General features: G+C 53.3%; 15 non-coding genes across 15 annotated transcripts; all 15 read right to left on the bottom strand.

Moving 5' to 3' along the window:
- Positions 1 to 333: 333 nt before the first annotated feature.
- On the bottom strand, positions 334 to 452 carry LOC126090014 (5S ribosomal RNA). The gene has a single exon (XR_007520882.1). It is a non-coding gene; the product is annotated as a 5S ribosomal RNA (ribosomal RNA).
- Positions 453 to 1,290: 838 nt separating this feature from the next.
- On the bottom strand, positions 1,291 to 1,409 carry LOC126089001 (5S ribosomal RNA). Its single transcript, XR_007520346.1, has one exon. It is a non-coding gene; the product is annotated as a 5S ribosomal RNA (ribosomal RNA).
- An 848-nt stretch (positions 1,410 to 2,257) lies between these two features.
- LOC126090015 (5S ribosomal RNA) lies at positions 2,258 to 2,376 on the bottom strand. Its single transcript, XR_007520883.1, has one exon. It is a non-coding gene; the product is annotated as a 5S ribosomal RNA (ribosomal RNA).
- Positions 2,377 to 3,220: 844 nt separating this feature from the next.
- LOC126089380 (5S ribosomal RNA) lies at positions 3,221 to 3,339 on the bottom strand. Its single transcript, XR_007520707.1, has one exon. It is a non-coding gene; the product is annotated as a 5S ribosomal RNA (ribosomal RNA).
- Positions 3,340 to 4,177: 838 nt separating this feature from the next.
- Positions 4,178 to 4,296, bottom strand: LOC126090016 (5S ribosomal RNA). The gene has a single exon (XR_007520884.1). It is a non-coding gene; the product is annotated as a 5S ribosomal RNA (ribosomal RNA).
- An 843-nt stretch (positions 4,297 to 5,139) lies between these two features.
- LOC126090017 (5S ribosomal RNA) lies at positions 5,140 to 5,258 on the bottom strand. The gene has a single exon (XR_007520885.1). It is a non-coding gene; the product is annotated as a 5S ribosomal RNA (ribosomal RNA).
- Positions 5,259 to 6,101: 843 nt separating this feature from the next.
- Positions 6,102 to 6,220, bottom strand: LOC126089002 (5S ribosomal RNA). The gene has a single exon (XR_007520347.1). It is a non-coding gene; the product is annotated as a 5S ribosomal RNA (ribosomal RNA).
- An 848-nt stretch (positions 6,221 to 7,068) lies between these two features.
- LOC126090018 (5S ribosomal RNA) lies at positions 7,069 to 7,187 on the bottom strand. The gene has a single exon (XR_007520886.1). It is a non-coding gene; the product is annotated as a 5S ribosomal RNA (ribosomal RNA).
- Positions 7,188 to 8,026: 839 nt separating this feature from the next.
- Positions 8,027 to 8,145, bottom strand: LOC126090019 (5S ribosomal RNA). Its single transcript, XR_007520887.1, has one exon. It is a non-coding gene; the product is annotated as a 5S ribosomal RNA (ribosomal RNA).
- Positions 8,146 to 8,989: 844 nt separating this feature from the next.
- On the bottom strand, positions 8,990 to 9,108 carry LOC126089381 (5S ribosomal RNA). Its single transcript, XR_007520708.1, has one exon. It is a non-coding gene; the product is annotated as a 5S ribosomal RNA (ribosomal RNA).
- An 838-nt stretch (positions 9,109 to 9,946) lies between these two features.
- LOC126090021 (5S ribosomal RNA) lies at positions 9,947 to 10,065 on the bottom strand. The gene has a single exon (XR_007520888.1). It is a non-coding gene; the product is annotated as a 5S ribosomal RNA (ribosomal RNA).
- An 838-nt stretch (positions 10,066 to 10,903) lies between these two features.
- Positions 10,904 to 11,022, bottom strand: LOC126090022 (5S ribosomal RNA). Its single transcript, XR_007520889.1, has one exon. It is a non-coding gene; the product is annotated as a 5S ribosomal RNA (ribosomal RNA).
- An 842-nt stretch (positions 11,023 to 11,864) lies between these two features.
- On the bottom strand, positions 11,865 to 11,983 carry LOC126090023 (5S ribosomal RNA). Its single transcript, XR_007520890.1, has one exon. It is a non-coding gene; the product is annotated as a 5S ribosomal RNA (ribosomal RNA).
- Positions 11,984 to 12,821: 838 nt separating this feature from the next.
- LOC126090025 (5S ribosomal RNA) lies at positions 12,822 to 12,940 on the bottom strand. The gene has a single exon (XR_007520892.1). It is a non-coding gene; the product is annotated as a 5S ribosomal RNA (ribosomal RNA).
- Positions 12,941 to 13,782: 842 nt separating this feature from the next.
- On the bottom strand, positions 13,783 to 13,901 carry LOC126090026 (5S ribosomal RNA). The gene has a single exon (XR_007520893.1). It is a non-coding gene; the product is annotated as a 5S ribosomal RNA (ribosomal RNA).
- Positions 13,902 to 20,979: the final 7,078 nt, after the last annotated feature.

Genomic DNA, 20,979 nt, shown 5'->3' on the forward strand with positions numbered 1-20,979 from the left:
CAAGCACGACAAACGTCTGCGGGACGAGACGAGACGAGACGAGACGACTAAGGAATAAGTTCGTGGTTACAAATCAAATTTGGAACTCAACACACCTACACAACAATAGGCGGTGACGTATTTCAGAAATCACCTGCCGATTCGTAGTGTTTTGTCGTTTTCAAAGTCTTCTTGGCAAACTTGGTTAGCACATTCTCCCTCAAACTGAGTTAATTACTGCATTTTCGTACCATTACAGTAGTTTAAAAGGCTTAAGGAAGCATCTTTGTCACAACAGAAAGGTAGTTTGAAAATTGGGCTGGCGACATTACAAAAAAAAAAAAACAGGAAGGGAGCCAACAGCACCCGGGTTTCCCAGGCGGTCACCCATCCAAGTACTAGCCGGGCCCGATGATGCTTAACTTCGGTGATCGGACGAGAACCGGTGTATTCATCATGGTATGGCCGTTGGCGCTCATCTAATGTAGGAGCACGGCAGAATTCGCGTTCGGCTTTTCTCCCAACACACAAAATGTTAGTTTTCGGCCGCATTTGACGAAAGCGCTTCCTTCCGCAACCGCCAGTTCCTCGAGGACGGCGCGGGGAGGCGCGCCCGGCGTCCCAGCAGAGTGACGGCCGAATTGGCGGGCGCACCGCCGCGTGTGTGAGACGCACTGCTGCTCGTTGCACCCCCTGTCATTCGCTGGGTGCGTGCGGCCTTCGACACTAGCGGAGGACGAATCTTGTCCCTGGTGTTCAGCGGAGGGCCTGTGCGGGGTGTGGCAGTGTCGTGCTGGAGGGCCCACTGGTACGATGTGGGCTTCCTCGCCTCGCCTCGCCTCGCCTCACACCAGGTGTCTGCGTAGTTTGCAGTGCATTCGCACCATTCCTATCCCTGTCCCTGACCCCGTCCCGACTTGTCCCGACTTTGCTCGACTGCCGCTCGCTGCCGCTCGGGTCGTGGTCCATATGACAGCGCAAGCACGACAAACGTCTGCGGGACGAGACGAGACGAGACGAGACGACTAAGGAATAAGTTCGTGGTTACAAATCAAATTTGGAACTCTACACTCCTACACAAGAATAGGCGGTGACGTATTTCAGAAATCACCTGCCGATTCGTACTGTTTTGTCGTTTTCAAAGTCTTCTTGGCAAACTTGGTTAGCACATTCTCCCTCAAACTGAGTTAATTACTGCATTTTCGTACCATTACAGTAGTTTAAAAGGCTTAAGGAAGCATCTTTGTCACAACAGAAAGGTAGTTTGAAAATTGGGCTGGCGACATTACAAAAAAAAAAAAACAGGAAGGGAGCCAACAGCACCCGGGTTTCCCAGACGGTCACCCATCCAAGTACTAGCCGGGCCCGATGATGCTTAACTTCGGTGATCGGACGAGAACCGGTGTATTCATCATGGTATGGCCGTTGGCGCTCATCTAATGTAGGAGCACGGCAGAATTCGCGTTCGGCTTTTCTCCCAACACACAAAATGTTAGTTTTCGGCCGCATTTGACGAAAGCGCTTCCTTCCGCAACCGCCAGTTCCTCGAGGACGGCGCGGGGAGGCGCGCCCGGCGTCCCAGCAGAGTGACGGCCGAATTGGCGGGCGCACCGCCGCGTGTGTGAGACGCACTGCTGCTCGTTGCACCCCCTGTCATTCGCTGGGTGCGTGCGGCCTTCGACACTAGCGGAGGACGAATCTTGTCCCTGGTGTTCAGCGGAGGGCCTGTGCGGGGTGTGGCAGTGTCGTGCTGGAGGGCCCACTGGTACGATGTGGGCTTCCTCGCCTCGCCTCGCCTCGCCTCGCCTCGCCTCACACCAGGTGTCTGCGTAGTTTGCAGTGCATTCGCACCATTCCTATCCCTGTCCCTGACCCCGTCCCGACTTGTCCCGACTTTGCTCGACTGCCGCTCGCTGCCGCTCGGGTCGTGGTCCATATGACAGCGCAAGCACGACAAACGTCTGCGGGACGAGACGAGACGAGACGAGACGACTAAGGAATAAGTTCGTGGTTACAAATCAAATTTGGAACTCAACACACCTACACAACAATAGGCGGTGACGTATTTCAGAAATCACCTGCCGATTCGTAGTGTTTTGTCGTTTTCAAAGTCTTCTTGGCAAACTTGGTTAGCACATTCTCCCTCAAACTGAGTTAATTACTGCATTTTCGTACCATTACAGTAGTTTAAAAGGCTTAAGGAAGCATCTTTGTCACAACAGAAAGGTAGTTTGAAAATTGGGCTGGCGACATTACAAAAAAAAAAAAACAGGAAGGGAGCCAACAGCACCCGGGTTTCCCAGGCGGTCACCCATCCAAGTACTAGCCGGGCCCGATGATGCTTAACTTCGGTGATCGGACGAGAACCGGTGTATTCATCATGGTATGGCCGTTGGCGCTCATCTAATGTAGGAGCACGGCAGAATTCGCGTTCGGCTTTTCTCCCAACACACAAAATGTTAGTTTTCGGCCGCATTTGACGAAAGCGCTTCCTTCCGCAACCGCCAGTTCCTCGAGGACGGCGCGGGGAGGCGCGCCCGGCGTCCCAGCAGAGTGACGGCCGAATTGGCGGGCGCACCGCCGCGTGTGTGAGACGCACTGCTGCTCGTTGCACCCCCTGTCATTCGCTGGGTGCGTGCGGCCTTCGACACTAGCGGAGGACGAATCTTGTCCCTGGTGTTCAGCGGAGGGCCTGTGCGGGGTGTGGCAGTGTCGTGCTGGAGGGCCCACTGGTACGATGTGGGCTTCCTCGCCTCGCCTCGCCTCGCCTCACACCAGGTGTCTGCGTAGTTTGCAGTGCATTCGCACCATTCCTATCCCTGTCCCTGACCCCGTCCCGACTTGTCCCGACTTTGCTCGACTGCCGCTCGCTGCCGCTCGGGTCGTGGTCCATATGACAGCGCAAGCACGACAAACGTCTGCGGGACGAGACGAGACGAGACGAGACGAGGCGACTAAGGAATAAATTCGTGGTTACAAATCAAATTTGGAACTCTACACTCCTACACAACAATAGGCGGTGACGTATTTCAGAAATCACCTGCCGATTCGTACTGTTTTGTCGTTTTCAAAGTCTTCTTGGCAAACTTGGTTAGCACATTCTCCCTCAAACTGAGTTAATTACTGCATTTTCGTACCATTACAGTAGTTTAAAAGGCTTAAGGAAGCATCTTTGTCACAACAGAAAGGTAGTTTGAAAATTGGGCTGGCGACATTACAAAAAAAAAAAAAACAGGAAGGGAGCCAACAGCACCCGGGTTTCCCAGGCGGTCACCCATCCAAGTACTAGCCGGGCACGATGATGCTTAACTTCGGTGATCGGACGAGAACCGGTGTATTCATCATGGTATGGCCGTTGGCGCTCATCTAATGTAGGAGCACGGCAGAATTCGCGTTCGGCTTTTCTCCCAACTCACAAAATGTTAGTTTTCGGCCGCATTTGACGAAAGCGCTTCCTTCCGCAACCGCCAGTTCCTCGAGGACGGCGCGGGGAGGCGCGCCCGGCGTCCCAGCAGAGTGACGGCCGAATTGGCGGGCGCACCGCCGCGTGTGTGAGACGCACTGCTGCTCGTTGCACCCCCTGTCATTCGCTGGGTGCGTGCGGCCTTCGACACTAGCGGAGGACGAATCTTGTCCCTGGTGTTCAGCGGAGGGCCTGTGCGGGGTGTGGCAGTGTCGTGCTGGAGGGCCCACTGGTACGATGTGGGCTTCCTCGCCTCGCCTCGCCTCGCCTCACACCAGGTGTCTGCGTAGTTTGCAGTGCATTCGCACCATTCCTATCCCTGTCCCTGACCCCGTCCCGACTTGTCCCGACTTTGCTCGACTGCCGCTCGCTGCCGCTCGGGTCGTGGTCCATATGACAGCGCAAGCACGACAAACGTCTGCGGGACGAGACGAGACGAGACGAGACGACTAAGGAATAAGTTCGTGGTTACAAATCAAATTTGGAACTCAACACACCTACACAACAATAGGCGGTGACGTATTTCAGAAATCACCTGCCGATTCGTAGTGTTTTGTCGTTTTCAAAGTCTTCTTGGCAAACTTGGTTAGCACATTCTCCCTCAAACTGAGTTAATTACTGCATTTTCGTACCATTACAGTAGTTTAAAAGGCTTAAGGAAGCATCTTTGTCACAACAGAAAGGTAGTTTGAAAATTGGGCTGGCGACATTACAAAAAAAAAAAAACAGGAAGGGAGCCAACAGCACCCGGGTTTCCCAGGCGGTCACCCATCCAAGTACTAGCCGGGCCCGATGATGCTTAACTTCGGTGATCGGACGAGAACCGGTGTATTCATCATGGTATGGCCGTTGGCGCTCATCTAATGTAGGAGCACGGCAGAATTCGCGTTCGGCTTTTCTCCCAACACACAAAATGTTAGTTTTCGGCCGCATTTGACGAAAGCGCTTCCTTCCGCAACCGCCAGTTCCTCGAGGACGGCGCGGGGAGGCGCGCCCGGCGTCCCAGCAGAGTGACGGCCGAATTGGCGGGCGCACCGCCGCGTGTGTGAGACGCACTGCTGCTCGTTGCACCCCCTGTCATTCGCTGGGTGCGTGCGGCCTTCGACACTAGCGGAGGACGAATCTTGTCCCTGGTGTTCAGCGGAGGGCCTGTGCGGGGTGTGGCAGTGTCGTGCTGGAGGGCCCACTGGTACGATGTGGGCTTCCTCGCCTCGCCTCGCCTCGCCTCACACCAGGTGTCTGCGTAGTTTGCAGTGCATTCGCACCATTCCTATCCCTGTCCCTGACCCCGTCCCGACTTGTCCCGACTTTGCTCGACTGCCGCTCGCTGCCGCTCGGGTCGTGGTCCATATGACAGCGCAAGCACGACAAACGTCTGCGGGACGAGACGAGACGAGACGAGACGAGACGACTAAGGAATAAATTCGTGGTTACAAATCAAATTTGGAACTCTACACTCCTACACAAGAATAGGCGGTGACGTATTTCAGAAATCACCTGCCGATTCGTAGTGTTTTGTCGTTTTCAAAGTCTTCTTGGCAAACTTGGTTAGCACATTCTCCCTCAAACTGAGTTAATTACTGCATTTTCGTACCATTACAGTAGTTTAAAAGGCTTAAGGAAGCATCTTTGTCACAACAGAAAGGTAGTTTGAAAATTGGGCTGGCGACATTACAAAAAAAAAAAAACAGGAAGGGAGCCAACAGCACCCGGGTTTCCCAGGCGGTCACCCATCCAAGTACTAGCCGGGCCCGATGATGCTTAACTTCGGTGATCGGACGAGAACCGGTGTATTCATCATGGTATGGCCGTTGGCGCTCATCTAATGTAGGAGCACGGCAGAATTCGCGTTCGGCTTTTCTCCCAACACACAAAATGTTAGTTTTCGGCCGCATTTGACGAAAGCGCTTCCTTCCGCAACCGCCAGTTCCTCGAGGACGGCGCGGGGAGGCGCGCCCGGCGTCCCAGCAGAGTGACGGCCGAATTGGCGGGCGCACCGCCGCGTGTGTGAGACGCACTGCTGCTCGTTGCACCCCCTGTCATTCGCTGGGTGCGTGCGGCCTTCGACACTAGCGGAGGACGAATCTTGTCCCTGGTGTTCAGCGGAGGGCCTGTGCGGGGTGTGGCAGTGTCGTGCTGGAGGGCCCACTGGTACGATGTGGGCTTCCTCGCCTCGCCTCGCCTCGCCTCACACCAGGTGTCTGCGTAGTTTGCAGTGCATTCGCACCATTCCTATCCCTGTCCCTGACCCCGTCCCGACTTGTCCCGACTTTGCTCGACTGCCGCTCGCTGCCGCTCGGGTCGTGGTCCATATGACAGCGCAAGCACGACAAACGTCTGCGGGACGAGACGAGACGAGACGAGACGAGACGACTAAGGAATAAATTCGTGGTTACAAATCATATTTGGAACTCTACACTCCTACACAAGAATAGGCGGTGACGTATTTCAGAAATCACCTGCCGATTCGTACTGTTTTGTCGTTTTCAAAGTCTTCTTGGCAAACTTGGTTAGCACATTCTCCCTCAAACTGAGTTAATTACTGCATTTTCGTACCATTACAGTAGTTTAAAAGGCTTAAGGAAGCATCTTTGTCACAACAGAAAGGTAGTTTGAAAATTGGGCTGGCGACATTACAAAAAAAAAAAAACAGGAAGGGAGCCAACAGCACCCGGGTTTCCCAGACGGTCACCCATCCAAGTACTAGCCGGGCCCGATGATGCTTAACTTCGGTGATCGGACGAGAACCGGTGTATTCATCATGGTATGGCCGTTGGCGCTCATCTAATGTAGGAGCACGGCAGAATTCGCGTTCGGCTTTTCTCCCAACACACAAAATGTTAGTTTTCGGCCGCATTTGACGAAAGCGCTTCCTTCCGCAACCGCCAGTTCCTCGAGGACGGCGCGGGGAGGCGCGCCCGGCGTCCCAGCAGAGTGACGGCCGAATTGGCGGGCGCACCGCCGCGTGTGTGAGACGCACTGCTGCTCGTTGCACCCCCTGTCATTCGCTGGGTGCGTGCGGCCTTCGACACTAGCGGAGGACGAATCTTGTCCCTGGTGTTCAGCGGAGGGCCTGTGCGGGGTGTGGCAGTGTCGTGCTGGAGGGCCCACTGGTACGATGTGGGCTTCCTCGCCTCGCCTCGCCTCGCCTCGCCTCGCCTCACACCAGGTGTCTGCGTAGTTTGCAGTGCATTCGCACCATTCCTATCCCTGTCCCTGACCCCGTCCCGACTTGTCCCGACTTTGCTCGACTGCCGCTCGCTGCCGCTCGGGTCGTGGTCCATATGACAGCGCAAGCACGACAAACGTCTGCGGGACGAGACGAGACGAGACGAGACGACTAAGGAATAAGTTCGTGGTTACAAATCAAATTTGGAACTCAACACACCTACACAACAATAGGCGGTGACGTATTTCAGAAATCACCTGCCGATTCGTAGTGTTTTGTCGTTTTCAAAGTCTTCTTGGCAAACTTGGTTAGCACATTCTCCCTCAAACTGAGTTAATTACTGCATTTTCGTACCATTACAGTAGTTTAAAAGGCTTAAGGAAGCATCTTTGTCACAACAGAAAGGTAGTTTGAAAATTGGGCTGGCGACATTACAAAAAAAAAAAAACAGGAAGGGAGCCAACAGCACCCGGGTTTCCCAGGCGGTCACCCATCCAAGTACTAGCCGGGCCCGATGATGCTTAACTTCGGTGATCGGACGAGAACCGGTGTATTCATCATGGTATGGCCGTTGGCGCTCATCTAATGTAGGAGCACGGCAGAATTCGCGTTCGGCTTTTCTCCCAACACACAAAATGTTAGTTTTCGGCCGCATTTGACGAAAGCGCTTCCTTCCGCAACCGCCAGTTCCTCGAGGACGGCGCGGGGAGGCGCGCCCGGCGTCCCAGCAGAGTGACGGCCGAATTGGCGGGCGCACCGCCGCGTGTGTGAGACGCACTGCTGCTCGTTGCACCCCCTGTCATTCGCTGGGTGCGTGCGGCCTTCGACACTAGCGGAGGACGAATCTTGTCCCTGGTGTTCAGCGGAGGGCCTGTGCGGGGTGTGGCAGTGTCGTGCTGGAGGGCCCACTGGTACGATGTGGGCTTCCTCGCCTCGCCTCGCCTCGCCTCACACCAGGTGTCTGCGTAGTTTGCAGTGCATTCGCACCATTCCTATCCCTGTCCCTGACCCCGTCCCGACTTGTCCCGACTTTGCTCGACTGCCGCTCGCTGCCGCTCGGGTCGTGGTCCATATGACAGCGCAAGCACGACAAACGTCTGCGGGACGAGACGAGACGAGACGAGACGACTAAGGAATAAGTTCGTGGTTACAAATCAAATTTGGAACTCAACACACCTACACAACAATAGGCGGTGACGTATTTCAGAAATCACCTGCCGATTCGTAGTGTTTTGTCGTTTTCAAAGTCTTCTTGGCAAACTTGGTTAGCACATTCTCCCTCAAACTGAGTTAATTACTGCATTTTCGTACCATTACAGTAGTTTAAAAGGCTTAAGGAAGCATCTTTGTCACAACAGAAAGGTAGTTTGAAAATTGGGCTGGCGACATTACAAAAAAAAAAAAAACAGGAAGGGAGCCAACAGCACCCGGGTTTCCCAGGCGGTCACCCATCCAAGTACTAGCCGGGCCCGATGATGCTTAACTTCGGTGATCGGACGAGAACCGGTGTATTCATCATGGTATGGCCGTTGGCGCTCATCTAATGTAGGAGCACGGCAGAATTCGCGTTCGGCTTTTCTCCCAACACACAAAATGTTAGTTTTCGGCCGCATTTGACGAAAGCGCTTCCTTCCGCAACCGCCAGTTCCTCGAGGACGGCGCGGGGAGGCGCGCCCGGCGTCCCAGCAGAGTGACGGCCGAATTGGCGGGCGCACCGCCGCGTGTGTGAGACGCACTGCTGCTCTTTGCACCCCCTGTCATTCGCTGGGTGCGTGCGGCCTTCGACACTAGCGGAGGACGAATCTTGTCCCTGGTGTTCAGCGGAGGGCCTGTGCGGGGTGTGGCAGTGTCGTGCTGGAGGGCCCACTGGTACGATGTGGGCTTCCTCGCCTCGCCTCGCCTCGCCTCACACCAGGTGTCTGCGTAGTTTGCAGTGCATTCGCACCATTCCTATCCCTGTCCCTGACCCCGTCCCGACTTGTCCCGACTTTGCTCGACTGCCGCTCGCTGCCGCTCGGGTCGTGGTCCATATGACAGCGCAAGCACGACAAACGTCTGCGGGACGAGACGAGACGAGACGAGACGAGGCGACTAAGGAATAAATTCGTGGTTACAAATCAAATTTGGAACTCTACACTCCTACACAACAATAGGCGGTGACGTATTTCAGAAATCACCTGCCGATTCGTACTGTTTTGTCGTTTTCAAAGTCTTCTTGGCAAACTTGGTTAGCACATTCTCCCTCAAACTGAGTTAATTACTGCATTTTCGTACCATTACAGTAGTTTAAAAGGCTTAAGGAAGCATCTTTGTCACAACAGAAAGGTAGTTTGAAAATTGGGCTGGCGACATTACAAAAAAAAAAAAAACAGGAAGGGAGCCAACAGCACCCGGGTTTCCCAGGCGGTCACCCATCCAAGTACTAGCCGGGCACGATGATGCTTAACTTCGGTGATCGGACGAGAACCGGTGTATTCATCATGGTATGGCCGTTGGCGCTCATCTAATGTAGGAGCACGGCAGAATTCGCGTTCGGCTTTTCTCCCAACTCACAAAATGTTAGTTTTCGGCCGCATTTGACGAAAGCGCTTCCTTCCGCAACCGCCAGTTCCTCGAGGACGGCGCGGGGAGGCGCGCCCGGCGTCCCAGCAGAGTGACGGCCGAATTGGCGGGCGCACCGCCGCGTGTGTGAGACGCACTGCTGCTCGTTGCACCCCCTGTCATTCGCTGGGTGCGTGCGGCCTTCGACACTAGCGGAGGACGAATCTTGTCCCTGGTGTTCAGCGGAGGGCCTGTGCGGGGTGTGGCAGTGTCGTGCTGGAGGGCCCACTGGTACGATGTGGGCTTCCTCGCCTCGCCTCGCCTCGCCTCACACCAGGTGTCTGCGTAGTTTGCAGTGCATTCGCACCATTCCTATCCCTGTCCCTGACCCCGTCCCGACTTGTCCCGACTTTGCTCGACTGCCGCTCGCTGCCGCTCGGGTCGTGGTCCATATGACAGCGCAAGCACGACAAACGTCTGCGGGACGAGACGAGACGAGACGAGACGACTAAGGAATAAGTTCGTGGTTACAAATCAAATTTGGAACTCAACACACCTACACAACAATAGGCGGTGACGTATTTCAGAAATCACCTGCCGATTCGTAGTGTTTTGTCGTTTTCAAAGTCTTCTTGGCAAACTTGGTTAGCACATTCTCCCTCAAACTGAGTTAATTACTGCATTTTCGTACCATTACAGTAGTTTAAAAGGCTTAAGGAAGCATCTTTGTCACAACAGAAAGGTAGTTTGAAAATTGGGCTGGCGACATTACAAAAAAAAAAAAACAGGAAGGGAGCCAACAGCACCCGGGTTTCCCAGGCGGTCACCCATCCAAGTACTAGCCGGGCCCGATGATGCTTAACTTCGGTGATCGGACGAGAACCGGTGTATTCATCATGGTATGGCCGTTGGCGCTCATCTAATGTAGGAGCACGGCAGAATTCGCGTTCGGCTTTTCTCCCAACACACAAAATGTTAGTTTTCGGCCGCATTTGACGAAAGCGCTTCCTTCCGCAACCGCCAGTTCCTCGAGGACGGCGCGGGGAGGCGCGCCCGGCGTCCCAGCAGAGTGACGGCCGAATTGGCGGGCGCACCGCCGCGTGTGTGAGACGCACTGCTGCTCGTTGCACCCCCTGTCATTCGCTGGGTGCGTGCGGCCTTCGACACTAGCGGAGGACGAATCTTGTCCCTGGTGTTCAGCGGAGGGCCTGTGCGGGGTGTGGCAGTGTCGTGCTGGAGGGCCCACTGGTACGATGTGGGCTTCCTCGCCTCGCCTCGCCTCGCCTCACACCAGGTGTCTGCGTAGTTTGCAGTGCATTCGCACCATTCCTATCCCTGTCCCTGACCCCGTCCCGACTTGTCCCGACTTTGCTCGACTGCCGCTCGCTGCCGCTCGGGTCGTGGTCCATATGACAGCGCAAGCACGACAAACGTCTGCGGGACGAGACGAGACGAGACGAGACGACTAAGGAATAAGTTCGTGGTTACAAATCAAATTTGGAACTCAACACACCTACACAACAATAGGCGGTGACGTATTTCAGAAATCACCTGCCGATTCGTAGTGTTTTGTCGTTTTCAAAGTCTTCTTGGCAAACTTGGTTAGCACATTCTCCCTCAAACTGAGTTAATTACTGCATTTTCGTACCATTACAGTAGTTTAAAAGGCTTAAGGAAGCATCTTTGTCACAACAGAAAGGTAGTTTGAAAATTGGGCTGGCGACATTACAAAAAAAAAAAAACAGGAAGGGAGCCAACAGCACCCGGGTTTCCCAGGCGGTCACCCATCCAAGTACTAGCCGGGCCCGATGATGCTTAACTTCGGTGATCGGACGAGAACCGGTGTATTCATCATGGTATGGCCGTTGGCGCTCATCTAATGTAGGAGCACGACAGAATTCGCGTTCGGCTTTTCTCCCAACACACAAAATGTTAGTTTTCGGCCGCATTTGACGAAAGCGCTTCCTTCCGCAACCGCCAGTTCCTCGAGGACGGCGCGGGGAGGCGCGCCCGGCGTCCCAGCAGAGTGACGGCCGAATTGGCGGGCGCACCGCCGCGTGTGTGAGACGCACTGCTGCTCGTTGCACCCCCTGTCATTCGCTGGGTGCGTGCGGCCTTCGACACTAGCGGAGGACGAATCTTGTCCCTGGTGTTCAGCGGAGGGCCTGTGCGGGGTGTGGCAGTGTCGTGCTGGAGGGCCCACTGGTACGATGTGGGCTTCCTCGCCTCGCCTCGCCTCGCCTCACACCAGGTGTCTGCGTAGTTTGCAGTGCATTCGCACCATTCCTATCCCTGTCCCTGACCCCGTCCCGACTTGTCCCGACTTTGCTCGACTGCCGCTCGCTGCCGCTCGGGTCGTGGTCCATATGACAGCGCAAGCACGACAAACGTCTGCGGGACGAGACGAGACGAGACGAGACGAGACGACTAAGGAATAAATTCGTGGTTACAAATCAAATTTGGAACTCTACACTCCTACACAAGAATAGGCGGTGACGTATTTCAGAAATCACCTGCCGATTCGTAGTGTTTTGTCGTTTTCAAAGTCTTCTTGGCAAACTTGGTTAGCACATTCTCCCTCAAACTGAGTTAATTACTGCATTTTCGTACCATTACAGTAGTTTAAAAGGCTTAAGGAAGCATCTTTGTCACAACAGAAAGGTAGTTTGAAAATTGGGCTGGCGACATTACAAAAAAAAAAAACAGGAAGGGAGCCAACAGCACCCGGGTTTCCCAGGCGGTCACCCATCCAAGTACTAGCCGGGCCCGATGATGCTTAACTTCGGTGATCGGACGAGAACCGGTGTATTCATCATGGTATGGCCGTTGGCGCTCATCTAATGTAGGAGCACGGCAGAATTCGCGTTCGGCTTTTCTCCCAACACACAAAATGTTAGTTTTCGGCCGCATTTGACGAAAGCGCTTCCTTCCGCAACCGCCAGTTCCTCGAGGACGGCGCGGGGAGGCGCGCCCGGCGTCCCAGCAGAGTGACGGCCGAATTGGCGGGCGCACCGCCGCGTGTGTGAGACGCACTGCTGCTCGTTGCACCCCCTGTCATTCGCTGGGTGCGTGCGGCCTTCGACACTAGCGGAGGACGAATCTTGTCCCTGGTGTTCAGCGGAGGGCCTGTGCGGGGTGTGGCAGTGTCGTGCTGGAGGGCCCACTGGTACGATGTGGGCTTCCTCGCCTCGCCTCGCCTCGCCTCACACCAGGTGTCTGCGTAGTTTGCAGTGCATTCGCACCATTCCTATCCCTGTCCCTGACCCCGTCCCGACTTGTCCCGACTTTGCTCGACTGCCGCTCGCTGCCGCTCGGGTCGTGGTCCATATGACAGCGCAAGCACGACAAACGTCTGCGGGACGAGACGAGACGAGACGAGACGACTAAGGAATAAGTTCGTGGTTACAAATCAAATTTGGAACTCAACACACCTACACAACAATAGGCGGTGACGTATTTCAGAAATCACCTGCCGATTCGTAGTGTTTTGTCGTTTTCAAAGTCTTCTTGGCAAACTTGGTTAGCACATTCTCCCTCAAACTGAGTTAATTACTGCATTTTCGTACCATTACAGTAGTTTAAAAGGCTTAAGGAAGCATCTTTGTCACAACAGAAAGGTAGTTTGAAAATTGGGCTGGCGACATTACAAAAAAAAAAAAACAGGAAGGGAGCCAACAGCACCCGGGTTTCCCAGGCGGTCACCCATCCAAGTACTAGCCGGGCCCGATGATGCTTAACTTCGGTGATCGGACGAGAACCGGTGTATTCATCATGGTATGGCCGTTGGCGCTCATCTAATGTAGGAGCACGACAGAATTCGCGTTCGGCTTTTCTCCCAACACACAAAATGTTAGTTTTCGGCCGCATTTGACGAAAGCGCTTCCTTCCGCAACCGCCAGTTCCTCGAGGACGGCGCGGGGAGGCGCGCCCGGCGTCCCAGCAGAGTGACGGCCGAATTGGCGGGCGCACCGCCGCGTGTGTGAGACGCACTGCTGCTCGTTGCACCCCCTGTCATTCGCTGGGTGCGTGCGGCCTTCGACACTAGCGGAGGACGAATCTTGTCCCTGGTGTTCAGCGGAGGGCCTGTGCGGGGTGTGGCAGTGTCGTGCTGGAGGGCCCACTGGTACGATGTGGGCTTCCTCGCCTCGCCTCGCCTCGCCTCACACCAGGTGTCTGCGTAGTTTGCAGTGCATTCGCACCATTCCTATCCCTGTCCCTGACCCCGTCCCGACTTGTCCCGACTTTGCTCGACTGCCGCTCGCTGCCGCTCGGGTCGTGGTCCATATGACAGCGCAAGCACGACAAACGTCTGCGGGACGAGACGAGACGAGACGAGACGAGACGACTAAGGAATAAATTCGTGGTTACAAATCAAATTTGGAACTCTACACTCCTACACAAGAATAGGCGGTGACGTATTTCAGAAATCACCTGCCGATTCGTAGTGTTTTGTCGTTTTCAAAGTCTTCTTGGCAAACTTGGTTAGCACATTCTCCCTCAAACTGAGTTAATTACTGCATTTTCGTACCATTACAGTAGTTTAAAAGGCTTAAGGAAGCATCTTTGTCACAACAGAAAGGTAGTTTGAAAATTGGGCTGGCGACATTACAAAAAAAAAAAACAGGAAGGGAGCCAACAGCACCCGGGTTTCCCAGGCGGTCACCCATCCAAGTACTAGCCGGGCCCGATGATGCTTAACTTCGGTGATCGGACGAGAACCGGTGTATTCATCATGGTATGGCCGTTGGCGCTCATCTAATGTAGGAGCACGGCAGAATTCGCGTTCGGCTTTTCTCCCAACACACAAAATGTTAGTTTTCGGCCGCATTTGACGAAAGCGCTTCCTTCCGCAACCGCCAGTTCCTCGAGGACGGCGCGGGGAGGCGCGCCCGGCGTCCCAGCAGAGTGACGGCCGAATTGGCGGGCGCACCGCCGCGTGTGTGAGACGCACTGCTGCTCGTTGCACCCCCTGTCATTCGCTGGGTGCGTGCGGCCTTCGACACTAGCGGAGGACGAATCTTGTCCCTGGTGTTCAGCGGAGGGCCTGTGCGGGGTGTGGCAGTGTCGTGCTGGAGGGCCCACTGGTACGATGTGGGCTTCCTCGCCTCGCCTCGCCTCGCCTCACACCAGGTGTCTGCGTAGTTTGCAGTGCATTCGCACCATTCCTATCCCTGTCCCTGACCCCGTCCCGACTTGTCCCGACTTTGCTCGACTGCCGCTCGCTGCCGCTCGGGTCGTGGTCCATATGACAGCGCAAGCACGACAAACGTCTGCGGGACGAGACGAGACGAGACGAGACGACTAAGGAATAAGTTCGTGGTTACAAATCAAATTTGGAACTCAACACACCTACACAACAATAGGCGGTGACGTATTTCAGAAATCACCTGCCGATTCGTACTGTTTTGTCGTTTTCAAAGTCTTCTTGGCAAACTTGGTTAGCACATTCTCCCTCAAACTGAGTTAATTACTGCATTTTCGTACCATTACAGTAGTTTAAAAGGCTTAAGGAAGCATCTTTGTCACAACAGAAAGGTAGTTTGAAAATTGGGCTGGCGACATTACAAAAAAAAAAAAAAAAACAGGAAGGGAGCCAACAGCACCTTTTTTTTTTTTTTGTTTTTTTCGGGCCTCCCATCTCCCCTTATAGCCCGGCCTTTTCGCTCTCCACTAAACGCCTTCTCTTGGCGAGCTTCTCGAGCTATAAAGGTGCTGTTGACTTCTTCAAGAGCCTCTGATTAACGCCCTCCAAAAGTTGCCTCCATCGGCGAGGTGTGCTGGCGTGAATATATGCTGTGGGTTTCCGCTACAAATATCAGAAAAGAATATGCATCCGCCAAGATAAGAAAAGAAACGCAAGGTAATCCGTCTTCCAGACTTCATGCCAAATAATAGAAACAAAAGTGGCTACTGGACGCCGTGGCAACTGGCATCGACAGTGACCTACAACAATGACAACCCGCCAAAGCAACAGTCACGTGGCATCCACCAAAAAAAAAAAAAAAAAAAAAAAAAAAAAAAAAAAAAAAAAAAAAAAGGAAATCCACCGCAAATAAAATAAAGTCCGAAAGAAAACATGTCTCCGCTAACGGCCGACGGATGGTACATGGAGAATAAAACAAACGACGACGCATAGCAATAGGAAAGCCCACATTCAGACACACACCAACTGCGATAAAATGATCACCGCGACTCGGCCCCCTCAGTCGCCGCGAGAAAAGAACAAATATCAAGAAAGAAATAAAGGAGGAACAGAAAGTAAAGCAAACATAAAAGAACGTTTGACGGACAAAGCGCCATTCACATAAATGTAGGTCATGTGTACGGTTTCGTTAATGTACGGTCCATTAGAAACACAACTTTACCAAGCCATAAAATCAGTACCCAAGAAAGGAAGACCGGTGGTAAGCAAGGGTTCGTCATAAACGCCAACAGGAATATTGGCAGTAGTATCAGATAGGAAAAAGAAAAATGTCATGATTGGGTATATAGTCATATCAGGAAAGTGACAATTGAGTGAATGCATGGGCCAAGGCGACATGCAAAAAATTGGCGAAAGTCGATGAATAAGCCTGTCGACCGAGGATCAAACGATGTTCCGCCCACAGGTAAGACAGAAAGTCGACGGCATCAGTCAATTTCAGGGCGAAAATACAATAAACCGCGTGTCCCAAAATCCAAAGAGTAGCATTCCGTTTGGTGGCCGGATACGCTACACACTGAGGCACGATGGCGTCCAAGGCTGTCACCTGCCGCCTGTCCACTCTGTTGATTAGACGCACCATGTCACACGCAATGTCCCAAACAACACGGAATTTCCGACACTCGAATCGGTGTTCGATAGTGTCCTCCTCAGGACACGAATCACAGACACCCGAAGGAATCAGACCGATAGAGTGCAGCTTAGCATTAGTCGGAATTGTGCGGTTGACCACTTTATACCATGTTCCGTGAACGTCGGCAGGAATAACGGCGGTGGCAAGGTTCCGCCACACCATTCGCCAGTCATGCTGAGGCAGCCGATACTCCCATTTATTCCTGCTGGGCGATCCCCGAAGAGCGCGAATAACGTCACCGACATTGCACGCACGGACATCGCCGAGCATCAGATAGCTGTTATACACATAATACCGGCGTACGAAGTTCAACATGGACGGAATATGACTAACCGATACCGGAGCAATCACCGATGGCGGGCGATATGCACGGAACAAGGCAGCCGTCGGACTGCACGGCCCCTTGTCAAGCACCACGGTAGTCCGCTTTACGAAGAGCGCCGCACACTTGTTGCGAAAGTCAACGAAACCCAGCCCTCCCTCCGCCAGACTCAAGGTACAGGTTGCCAGGGAGACCTTAAAAATATCACCCTTCCATAGCAACCAATAGACCGCCTGTTGAAGGGCCCGTTCCAGTTGTTTCGGCACAGGTAGGACTTGTGCCAGATACCACGCTTTGGCCAAAATCTGCGTGTTAATAAGGGCCACCCGTTGACGGAGCGCCAAATTCCGAGAGGCATACAGTTTCGCAACGGCTCTAACCTTATACAACGTGGACCGCCAATTCAGAGCTTCCATACGCTGCGGATTGTCGGTCAGAATGACACCGAGCACTGTCTGTCGTTGCTTGACACAAAACCAGTCGCCGCGAGCAGTACGCAGGCGAGGTGTAAGAGGGAGCAAAACAGTCTTCCGAGGATTGACGATAGCCCCCGTCGCCCTCTCAAATCGCTGTAAAACACCATGCAGCCTGTTAATGTCCTCTGGCTGATCGAGGAACACGCCGAGGTCGTCGGCATACGCTCTACAGATCAGCTGATCTCCACCAATGCGAATGCCCCGGCATTCCTGGGCGATACAGCGGAGGAGCGGATCCAAAGCCAAAGCGAAGAGCGACATAGACAAGGGGCAGCCCTGGCGAACTGAGCGGCTAATAGGTATAACACGACTGGGAATTCCGTTTATTACAACCCGTGACGTGGCATTCCTTAAAATATTGTGCACCATCGTCGTCAGTTTAGGACCAAATCCGAAACCGACCAAGACCTGCCGCAGATAGGTGTGACTAATCCGATCGAAAGCGTTTTTGAAGTCGACCAGCATTATCGCAGCCGTCCGGAGCCTGTGACTTTTTACATATCCGATACAATCCCGGTACGCCAGAACAGCATCGAATATGTTACGGTCCCTGACAGCGCAAGTCTGATGGTCACTCACCACCTTTGGCATAACGTCCGTCAACCTGTGCGTGATACACCGCGCTATAATTTTATAGTCGGCGTTCAGCAAGGTTATAGGACGGACATTGTCGAGATTTGGTGTGGCGGTCGATTTCGGAACGAGTGCAATGCGCCCTTCTGAAAATTCCGCAGGAATAGCAACGCCGTTATGGACCTCATTCATAATGGCAATTAAAACATCACTTAAAGGACTGAAAAATTTTAAATAAAATTCCGCGGGAATCCCGTCCAGTCCAGGGGACCGGCCCCGAGGACTCCGTTTCACAGCTGTATCTAAGTCATCAAGGGTAAAAGGTTCATTTAAACTGGCTCTATCTTGTCGTGTCAACACACGTGGGACCCTCTGCAAAAAATCGCGCAGCGCCCCGGCGTCGACGTCAACCTGTCGAAAGAGCGTCTCAAAGTGCGCGTGAACTTCTCGCTCAATGGCCGCACCATCGGAAGTGGACGTGCCATCTCGCTGGATCCATTTACGGATGGCCAACCGCTCGCGCCGCCGGCGCTCCCTGCTCAGGTGGTAGAGAGAGAGCGGTTCCCCTTCCACGTCACCCACCGGTTGGCTCCGCGCGATAGCCCCAACACCCTTCCGACGTAGATCATCTAGGAGCTTGGCTTTGAATTGATTAAAAACCGGAAGCAACTCAGGTGACGTCGCGACTCGCTGAGCGATATCCTTTAAACAATCCTGGTAAAAACGTGCCGTCGACCGACGCCAATGCGCCGCATCGCGGCTAAAATCGATTAAAAAACGCCGAATAGCCGGCTTGGCGACCGCCACCCACCACCCGATAGTACTGCCGCCATCTCCCTTACCACGCAAGAGCTTGCGCCACAACGCAGTAAATTGAGACGTTAGACTGGCATCGTCCAAAAGGCTACAGTTAAATTTCCAAATAGTGGGGCGCCGAGTAGGGCGCGCACGCGGCAGGAAGAGTTGACACATGTAACCGCAATGGTCTGAAAAAATAACCGGCAACACGTCCGCCTTCCGGACGTGGGCGGCGAGCGGCGAAGACACATAGATCCTGTCTAAGCGACTGTGACCGGTGGCGTAAAAGTGGGTGAAATGCGTCTTGTCCGGATACAGCACACGCCACGTGTCGCGGAGCCGAAAACTGTCGACCAACGTACGTAATTCCTGGCACCAGTTAGGACGCGGCTCCTGATCTCGACCATCGATCACAGCATTAAAATCACCACCGATCACTAAGTCAGTATGATTACGATGGAGAAGTGGACAGAGATCCTGACCATAAAATTTATTCCGCGCTGGCTTGTCACCGGCATGAGCATACACATTAACAAAGGCAAGACCATTGACGGTACATGCTATAGCGCGGCCATTTGGCAATATTTCAATATTGCTAACATCGAATTCAGGACGGATTAAGATAGCAGTACCAGTCTGTTCGTCGGACATTATATTATCAACAACAGTAAAATCAGAAGCGTCAATTAAAAACAACAGAGCCTGACGCGTAACTTCCTGTAAAAATGCCACATGACAGTGGGAGTCATGTAAAAAAGTGAGCAAAGCCGACAACTTGTGCGGGTTACTCAACTTGTTGACATTGATAGTTAAAATATTCCACGAACAACGCTCAGGCTCCATACACAATTAAAATACACAAGCACAAAACGCTCCTCATTTAAAAACAAACAGCAAACATGGACGGAATTTCAGCCACCAAAAAGGATAAAATTTTCTCTAAAAAGACTGAATTGATTCCCGTCAACTGGAGGAGGGAACAACAGAGAATAACAGTGATAGTTAAAATATTCCACGAACAACGCTCAGGCGCCATACACAATTAAAAGACACAAGCACAAAAAACGCCTCATAAAAAACAGACAGCAGACATTGACGGAATTTCAGCCACCAAAAAGGATAAAAGATTCTCGAAAAAGACGGGTGTAATTCCCGTCAACTGGATTAAGGGACAACAAAGAAATCACTAAGTCTCCGCACCACCTTCCACATCCGCCGCCCAGTCAGTGGGGGGGACGGAAGTGGGGGTGGACGCGGTCCCAGAATCGGTGCCACCGGAGGCTGCCGACAAAGGATCAACGACGGGCATCTCCACGTCGGAAGAAGAGGTCGGCACACGCTCAAGGGCAGAAGGACAAACCCGACGCTGGTGGGTGTCTTCAGCCTTCCGTTTCGTCGGCAATGGCGGCGTCGCCACAGCCGAAGCTGTGTCGGTCGGCACAACTGAACCGTCACCAGTGGGCTGCTGACTTAAAACGGTGCGTAAATGTCGAACAGCGACATCACGCTTCTGATCGGCAACGCTGAGATCGTCAGGCAGCGAATGGCGAGAAGCGGCAAGCTGTTGTGGTTGTGATTGCTGTGTCTGACGCCCGCAGCCGGAAGCCGGAGACGGCCGCCGCTCGCGGTCTGCACGTGGGTCCCGACGCGCGACACGCTGTTGTGAGTCCTGCCGACCAACCCGCGACTGCCGGGGAGCGGCGGGCGAACGGTCAACTGGAGACGGACTGCGGTCCTGTCGTGTAAACCCCCTGTCAGAGGAGGGCGACCGACCGACACTACGAGCACGTTGCCTGCTAGAACTGCGAGACGGAAGTTCATCACGCCGCGGTTTCGGAGCCACAAAAATTTCCCGCGATTCCACAACAGCAGTGTGAACAGGAGCACCGGCAGCCACGTCAACTGAGGCAGGCAACGTATCAGAAGATTCCGATACCGTAACAGGCTGCGAAACAGGTTCCGACACTACATCAGTCGCCGACGCGGGCGTGGGTTCAGACACAGACGCAAGTGAAACACGTGGGAAAGACAAACTTTCGTCAGCCTGCACGATAGCCGTAGCAGGCGCGGAAACAGCAGACACAGAAGCAAGGTCACAATCGGGAGTGGACACATCCATGGCAACCGCGGCGTCAGCTAGGTTAGCATCAGCCACGCGGCGCGCGGGTGCGGGGGGGGCTGTACCTAAGACCGTAGCAGCGACAGAGGCAAAGCTGTCCCCGCGCAAACCGTCATCGATCGGTAATTGAGCAGGCCGTTTACGTTTAGGACAGTCCTGCCGGTAATGACCAACGCCACTACAAAATGAACAAGTTTGAGGCTGTCCACTATAAGTCACAAACGCACGGTGGCCGTTAACCAGAATAAAGGACGGAATGTGTTGTCTGACAACCATTTTCACACTCCGCACACCGTTTTCGACTTGAAACAAATATGCAGAGGACCACTTTTCCTTAATCACTGACAAAACGGTACCGTACGGACGCAAATAACGTGAAATAGTATCATTCCGTATTTCAAAAGGCAAGTTAAAGATACGAATTTGCCTAACGCCAAAGCCGGCGTGCGACACAGTCACATTACTAATTTTACCGTCAAGATGTCGAAATTTACGCACACCGTCATTGACAGACACAACAGTATCACACATATCAGGAGATCTCAGTTTCAAAAACACCGAATTAAGGAACGTATCAAACTGTATGCCAAGAACGTCATCGTGCCTTAACATCAAGTCCTCTAATATCCAACGGTGAATTTCGAATGCCGATGGTTTATCAACGGATCGATCAAACTCACATTGTACGTTATTCTGTCTTTCC

The sequence above is a fragment of the Schistocerca cancellata genome, chromosome 6 (assembly GCF_023864275.1).
Source record: "Schistocerca cancellata isolate TAMUIC-IGC-003103 chromosome 6, iqSchCanc2.1, whole genome shotgun sequence".
In the NCBI taxonomy this organism is placed as follows: Eukaryota; Metazoa; Arthropoda; class Insecta; order Orthoptera; family Acrididae; genus Schistocerca; species Schistocerca cancellata.